The following is a 7511-nucleotide window of genomic DNA, read 5'->3' on the forward strand; positions in this document are numbered from 1 at the left end:
AGGCCGCGCCGCGCGCCGCGAGCTGCAGCCGCCGCCGCCGCCGCCGCCTCCTCCTCCACCGCTGCTGCCGCCGCCGCCGCCGCCGCCGCCGCCGCCGGATCCCACGCAGCCTCCAGCTGTCGGGGAAACTCCTTGCCCCGCGCGCACGTGACCCGCGCCGGCCAACCAGCGGCCGCGCCGGAGACTTCAAACGCGGGGAGCGCGCGGCCCGGCCACCGGTGGCGAGTTCGCGGCGCCGCCGCCGCCGCCGCCGCCGCGGCCGCCTCCCCAGCCCGGAGCTTTTCCCCCTTCCAGGCCGCGGCCGGGGATCCCGGAGGGCACGCGATGGCCCGCGCCTGCCAAACGCCTGGGCGCTCGAGCACGCGCCCCTCCCGCCCCACCGCGCAGCGGGGACTGTCACCCTTCCCTGCGGAGGGGAAGCGAGACGACGGAACCTCCGGAAAGGTTCGGTGCCCTGCTCTGGCTTACATAATTCCGACGTGACGAAACCTTTGCAGGGTCTGATGGTGTTTTCGTTCCAGAGGCGTGCTCTTGGCCTCACCGGGCTCTGCAGTGGCTTGTTATAAAACGGATGCTGCTCATGGCCAACGAGCTTGCTTCTGCCCTGAACACCATTTCCCTCCAGATCTCGTTATTTCAGCCTGCTGGAGACAGGCATCCCGTCCTCGATCCTGACACTGGTCCTTTAAGTTCTAGTCCCACCTCGCCAATCAATCGAGCCGGTACCCCACAACCAGAGTTAGCATGCCATCGTTCTGATCAAGAGACCACCCTAGCATGGCAGTCGGTGAATCGCCATCAGAAAAGCTGCACCCTGGAGAGAGTAATAGAGGAAATTCATCCCTTCACAGAGCCCTGCCTTCTGCCATACTTGGGTGGACTGATGGGGGCATAGAAGCTTAGCGTCAGGCTTAAGTAAAGAGGACCCGAGTTCAGGCACTTCGTTCTTAGAACAGTTGATCTGAAGCTAGGACAGCTAGCTGTATGACTTGCAGTTGGGGTGTCCTGTAAGAATGTTTGGGAAATCTCTACCCAGCTGGGACAGAGCAGGAAGAAGCAAATTTTTATCATAATGCTCAGAGTGGGACAGCAACTAAAAACTTATGAGTTAATCGTTTATGAAATCCTTAATATGTTGAACTATATTGTCTGAGGGTAATTGAAATAAGAAAGAAAAACCTCAGCTAAGGGGAGACTCCTGTATTGATGTATTACTTACTAAGCAACAAGAACTAATAAGCTAATAACCGAAATGGGAAACGCCATCTTTTTTATCATTGGGAATTAGAGATGAATTGGGGTAATTAAGAGGGAAATAGACTACAGGCCTCTGAGAGACGGAATTCAAAGTATAGTAGAACAGGCTGGGGTATATATAGCTAAGAGGTGGGGCACTTGCGTAGCGTGCACAAGGCTCTGGATTACACAAGATTTGAAAAAACGTTTCAAATGTTGATTTATGTGGGGTTTTGCTTGGTCGGTTAGCATCACTTTATGTTTGCAAAATGGAGATTCTAATTTAGATGAGTATAAAAGTTGTATGTTAGCAGTTGCATTGATTTTTCAAGATAAGTGTTAGAGGCTCTGTGTTTTATGGAATGGAAATGTATCTTCCCATAATACTGGAGGCTCCAAGTAAAGACGGGGTTGTCAGCAGGGCTGGTTCTTCGGAGGCCTGTGCCCTTTGCTTGCAGATAGCCATCTCTTTTGGTCCCACCTCCACAGGGCCATCTTTGTATGCGTTTGCCTGTATCCTAATCTCTTCTTATGTCTGTGCCTACGTCCCACTCTCTTCTTATAAGGGTGCCATTCATTGGATTAAAACCCACACCAGTGGTTCTCAACATGTGGGTCGCGACCCCCTCCCTATCTGTGTGGATGTGTGTGCTCTGTTCCGTGTGTGCATGCATATAGAGACCAGAGGTCAACATCAGGTGTCCTCTTCAATCACTCTTCACCTTTTTTGAGATAAGGTCTCCCACTGAACCTGGAGCTTTCTGATTCAGCTAGACTGACTGGCCAATGAACCCTAGAGATCCTTTGTCTCTGTCTCCCTGGTGCTGGGATATCAGGCTCATACCTCTGCATCCTGCTTTATACATGTGTTCTTGGGAAATTGAACTCGGGTCTGTATGGTCTCACAGCTAGAACTTTCCCCCTACCCCTCTCCCTTTTCTCTTGATTCCCATATTCTGGCGATGGGAAGGACTGCACCATAGTTTGACCTCTGGTTTAAAACATCCAGTGCATCTTGCAAGACAGCATCACACCCAGGCATGGTGATTCACATGGATAATCCCACCACTCAGGAGGCTGCAGCGGGATTACTACTGTGAGTTAAAGGCCAGCCTGGCATATCGAGTAAGATCTTATCTCAATAGACAAACCAACTGTAAGCATCCTACTCTTTCAAGATGTTTTCTGAGGGAACCAGGTCTCCATAAGCATCGTACTATTCTGTTAGGGCAGTTGCTTCCTAGAGATGAAGGATGAAGGATGTCTGATGAGTGGATTCCATGACTGATGAGTAGATTGCTACTTTCCTTTTGACGTGAGATCAGTTTATTAATCTGCAGCACTGTTGTTCAGAAGACAGTGAAAACGCCGACAATGAGTCCATGGGGAATGCTACCAACGGAGGTGTTCTATGATGCAGTGAAAGCAAACGCATTTCCAGACTGTGTGCCCATTTCCCTGAAAATATCTTCCTTGCATGCTGAGAGGAAATGGTCGATATAGTCAGACTCTCTTGAGGCAGCCGGCTTGCTCATCCAAGGAAACATGCCACACCCAGTGTTGTTTGTGCTGTTGGCTGGTTAGAGATCCAGCAGTAGTAACGTGTCTCGCAAAGCTATAAGGTTAGCCTGGGTGAGAGGATCATGTGACTGAGCCCATGCAATGGCTCTACTTCAGACAATATGACCACTTTACACATGAGTCCACCGAGAAAGCCCCAGGGTGACTGAAGAAAGTGAATGACATCCACTTCGTTCTCTCATTACAAGTTCCCCCTTCATATGATGCTCTGCGTGGAGCTGCTTTATAACCCCATCTCCTGCCGCTTCTTAAAGATCCATCCAATACCTGGTTCTTAAAGATCCATCCAATACCTGGTTCTTAACTTTTTGCATCAGTTTTCCAATCTCCTTTGAGTTCCTGATCATATAGCTTAAAGGTTAGAAACTACCCATGAATCAAGACAGGTTCACATTCTGACCATGCTTTATTCCAGACAATGGGGACAGTCAAATTGCTAAACTTTCTCCTTAGCAGAATTTCTCTCTACTGCCACCTCTCTTTAGGGTTGCGGTAACATAGCCGTCTACCTTAGGTGATGCCATCATATCATACAGAGCCATTTGTAAACCAGGCCTAGAATTTTTCCTTCCCCACTCCATCTGTGCTGCAGGCCTCAGGAATATATCAGAAGAACTCAGCTGGTTATGGCAAAGTCACTACCTGGAGGAATCAGGGAATTCCTCCAGAGGAAGCCAAATCCCAAGGAGTTTTTGGTGTTACTTGGCTTGTTATATATCAGCTGTATTCTGTTATAAAAATCACGTGTGCCTTCATAGTTTTCCCAATTGATTTTTCCCTAAAAAGGGCTAACAATGTGGACTGATCACTCTCTAGACATACACATTCCAGGCATTTGGAGAACAGCCTCAGGAAAGACTTTCTCTGGAATCAGATATCTCCCCTAGCCATTTTCAAGGACTAAAGGAGACCCCACCCAGGTGGTCACCCAACTTCCGAGGACTAACAGTGATAACCACCCACAGGCGAGTCTCCTGACTTAAGGTAAATTCCACAAGGAGACACCGCCCAGGTGGTCGCCCAATTTCCGAGGACTAACAATGATAACAGCCCACATACAAGTCTCCTGACTTAAGGTAAATTCCACAAGGAGACACCGCCTAGGTCAGGTGGACGTTAAGTAATAGCTTTACACAATTTAGCTCAGACCCTCCTTATATATACCGGGACTTCCAGGGCAGAGGACGGAGAAGAGAAAAGAGAATGGAAGAACTAGATGGGTAAGAACTTGAGAGGAACAAACTGAGATGGGGAAGAACTAGATTGAAGGGCTAAAAGAGAGTATTAGAGGAACAAGATGGAAGATGAAGAAGAGCCAGATGGGGAAGAACAAGATGAGGAAGAGCCAGATGAGAGAGAAGGAGACAGGAGAGGAGCTGATAGGGGAAAGAACTAGATGGATGAGAACCTAGAAGGGACAGAACTAGATGAAGGAATTAAGATAGAACCTAGAGGGGACAGTAGATTAATATAGAGAAATCAGGCAAGAAAGGAGCTAGACAGGAGAGCAGAATAGAAGCTGTGTAGAGAGAGAACTATCACAGAATAATAAAGTGTATGAACTAAGGAGTTTCATGTACATAGATTCATTTCCTTCATCATAGATTAATTATCAGCTGGTTGTAGATTCTTCCCGGACCCTGGGAGGGGACTATCGAGGGGCTGAACCCCCCAAGTCCCCGATACATCCGTAGTATGAGATTCCTTATAAAGCTACAGATGTGGACTGAGAGAATTCCTGTTGTGCATTTCTCTTTATTCTTGCTTATGTACAATATCCTACACACTATTTCAATGGTATGGTTGTTGCTATGCTTATACCTATAAATTTTGGGCTTGGTCCATTCCAAAAAAAAGAAACTCCATGTAGTCATTTAGTGTTAGGTCATGATCAGCCATTCCATCCTACACAGAGGCATAGGTTTGCTCCAAAGCCGTAGAGGTCCACACTAGGATTTTCTTTTCTTTCTTTCTTTCTCTCTCTCTCTCTCTCTCTCTCTCTCTCTCTCTCTCTCTCTCTCTCTCTCTCTTCTTTTGGTACACAGAACATCTGCTTGGTGTGCTATAGAGTAGACTAGTTTATATACATATCTATTTGGATATTATATCTCACCATTCTCACTGGTGCTTGTTTTGATATTATTGAAATTTTTTTGAGTATGCTCTTTTCATCTAGGTGTGGAGGCACATCCCTGATATCTCAGCATTCAAGAGGGAGAGGGAGAAAGACCTTGAGTTAAACAATAGCCTGAGCAACATAGCAAGACCACATCTAAAAAAATAAAATGATATTTTATCTTCTGGTCATGTCCAAAAATTCTCTATTAACATCTATGATTCTCAGTTTACAATAAATTTCTCTTGCTTTCCAATTATATTTTGTTCTATTTTCGCCTTGTTTTCTACAGATACTGCCTTTTCAGTTTTATCTCTTCCAACTTTTCATCGCCTTTGTTGGTTTCTATCTGACACATTTTTTTCTTCAAAGATTTCTTATTGTCTCTCATCTCTTTTTGCTTATTTTACCTGTTTTTGTTTTGGTTTTTTTAGACAGGATCTTATGTAAGAACAGGCTATTCTCACAATGTAGCCAAGGTTGACTTTGAACTCCTGATCCTCCTGCCTCTACCTCCCTAACACTGAGATTACAGATGCACTGAGATTACAGATCTATGCTGCTGTGTTTGGCTTTTCTTTTTAATGTGTGTGTGTGTCTGTTCACACGTGAGCATGTGCACATGCATGCAGTTCCTGCATAGAGTCTCAAATCCCCCAGGGCTGGCTTTAACAGGCAATTGTGAGCCACCTGACAGGATGCTGGGATTTGAATTCAGGTCCTCTGCAAGAGCAGCGAGGGCTCTTAACTGCTGAGCCATCTCTGCAGCCCCTATCCCTGTATTTTCTTAATGATAACATTTTATATCTACCAGTTCTTCTTCGAGCCATTTAAGGTGCTTAACAAATGCCCTGGGATAAGATGTTCATATGTGTCCTTGTGGAATGTCCAGGATTGCAGAAGAGAAGCTGGTCCCACTTGAAGGAGTTACTTGGTGTTAACTTTCTTGTTAACTTGCAGTTAAGTTTCTTGTTCACGGGGAAAGTTTTAGGTTCAGTATCACTAAAAGCACACAGGGTCTCAAGACGAAAAGCTCTTGGTTCTCTACACTTACAACGCACTTATATCTTGGTGTGTTCTTGCCCATGAGCACTGCAGGTATTGAAGGAGTACAGAGAAGCAGCCCCATGTATACCCCACAGCACAGAGCGTTTATGATGTTGAATGTACTAACAAACAGCATTGTAATAAACTCAGTAAAGATTTCACCCCAGCCACTTACTAAACTAGTTTATGAGCTTTCAGTGTGAAATACTTTGTAGCTGCACTTAGAACCGCTGGTAAGGTCAAATATATTTTAAATATCCTTCCATTCATATATTTGACCCAGAAATTTCTACTATGACATCTGAAAAATTTAGAAGTACCTAAAAAAACAAGCATGAATACAGCTGCACTATTAAATTTCTCAGTGGAGAAATATTCTTTTTCCTCAGACATGGAGAATAATATTTAAGGGAGATTTTCATTCTTTTGTTCTAAAAATTTCCTAAGAAAATGACTGGAGGCCAAATGTGGTAGCACACAATTTTAATCCCAGTACTCAGGAGGTAAAGGCATGTGGACCTCTGTGAGTTTGAGGCCAGCCTGGTCTACATAGTGAACTCCAAGATAGCCAAGACTACATAACCCTTTCTCAAAAAGAAAAAAGAAAGTGATTGGGACAGTGTCTGTGTATCTGTGAGCAGAATAACACCTTTGCCATCAGAGCAGAAAGAGGAGCTGTGTGCAGGGAGGGAGGGGATCAGCAAGAGGACGTGGAGGATGGGGAAGGGATGCTGGGGAGAGGGTGATAAGAACAAAGGAAAATGGCATATATGTATAAATATGGCAAAAATAGTGCTGTGCCTGCTTCAGAAGCACAAATACTAAAATTCAAGCAACAAATAAGAGTAACATGGCCCCTGCACAAGGATGTACACAATCCATGAAGGAGTCCATATTTTTAATATGACCATAATATAGTACATACATGCATGAAATATCCTCATGAAACTCTTTATGAATAATTGATATATGCTAATGAAAACATTCAAATTTCCCTAAATAACACACTTCATTAAGTGTTCTATATTCTAGAAGCAAACATATCATATAAATAATATATCCAATGACATTTTATATAGTGTGTATTATATTTTAAATATTACTTGACATTTCTTAGATTAATTATATTGGATTTTTGTTTGTTTGTTGCTGTGACCCTGACTTTTATTCTCACAGGCAGCAATTCATGGGTCCAACATGGGGTTAACTGAGCTGAGCTCTGTGCAAAGGAGACTCTTGTCTGGAAGAAGGCTGCAGCATCCTGAACTTGCAGAGGCTGCTGTTCAGGTCTTGCAAGGTGCATGTGCTGTCCTCTGGTGCGGGAGTTTCCTGTAGGGGGTGTCAGAGGGCTCAGGGGTACTGAGTGGGCTCTTGGGGTGCACTTTCCTTCCTGGGATTCGGTCTCATTCCCTTTTCATTACTCCCTGCTCCCTCAGAAGGGCACTTAAGAAAACCTCAGTGCCCAGATCATCCTCCCTGTAACAGGACTGGGGCACCGTGTCTAGAGCAGAAGCCCTGTGCTGAGGTCGCA

The 7511-nt window shown here is 45.2% G+C and overlaps 1 non-coding gene across 1 annotated transcript; it reads left to right on the top strand.

Annotated features, from left to right (window-relative positions):
* Positions 1–6777: 6777 nt before the first annotated feature.
* Positions 6778–6880, top strand: LOC128117294 (U6 spliceosomal RNA). Its single transcript, XR_008220776.1, has one exon. It is a non-coding gene; the product is annotated as a U6 spliceosomal RNA (small nuclear RNA).
* Positions 6881–7511: the final 631 nt, after the last annotated feature.

Source organism: Peromyscus californicus, unplaced genomic scaffold, assembly GCF_007827085.1.
Source record: "Peromyscus californicus insignis strain IS unplaced genomic scaffold, ASM782708v3 Scaffold_20__1_contigs__length_68692818, whole genome shotgun sequence".
Lineage (NCBI taxonomy): Eukaryota > Metazoa > Chordata > Mammalia > Rodentia > Cricetidae > Peromyscus > Peromyscus californicus.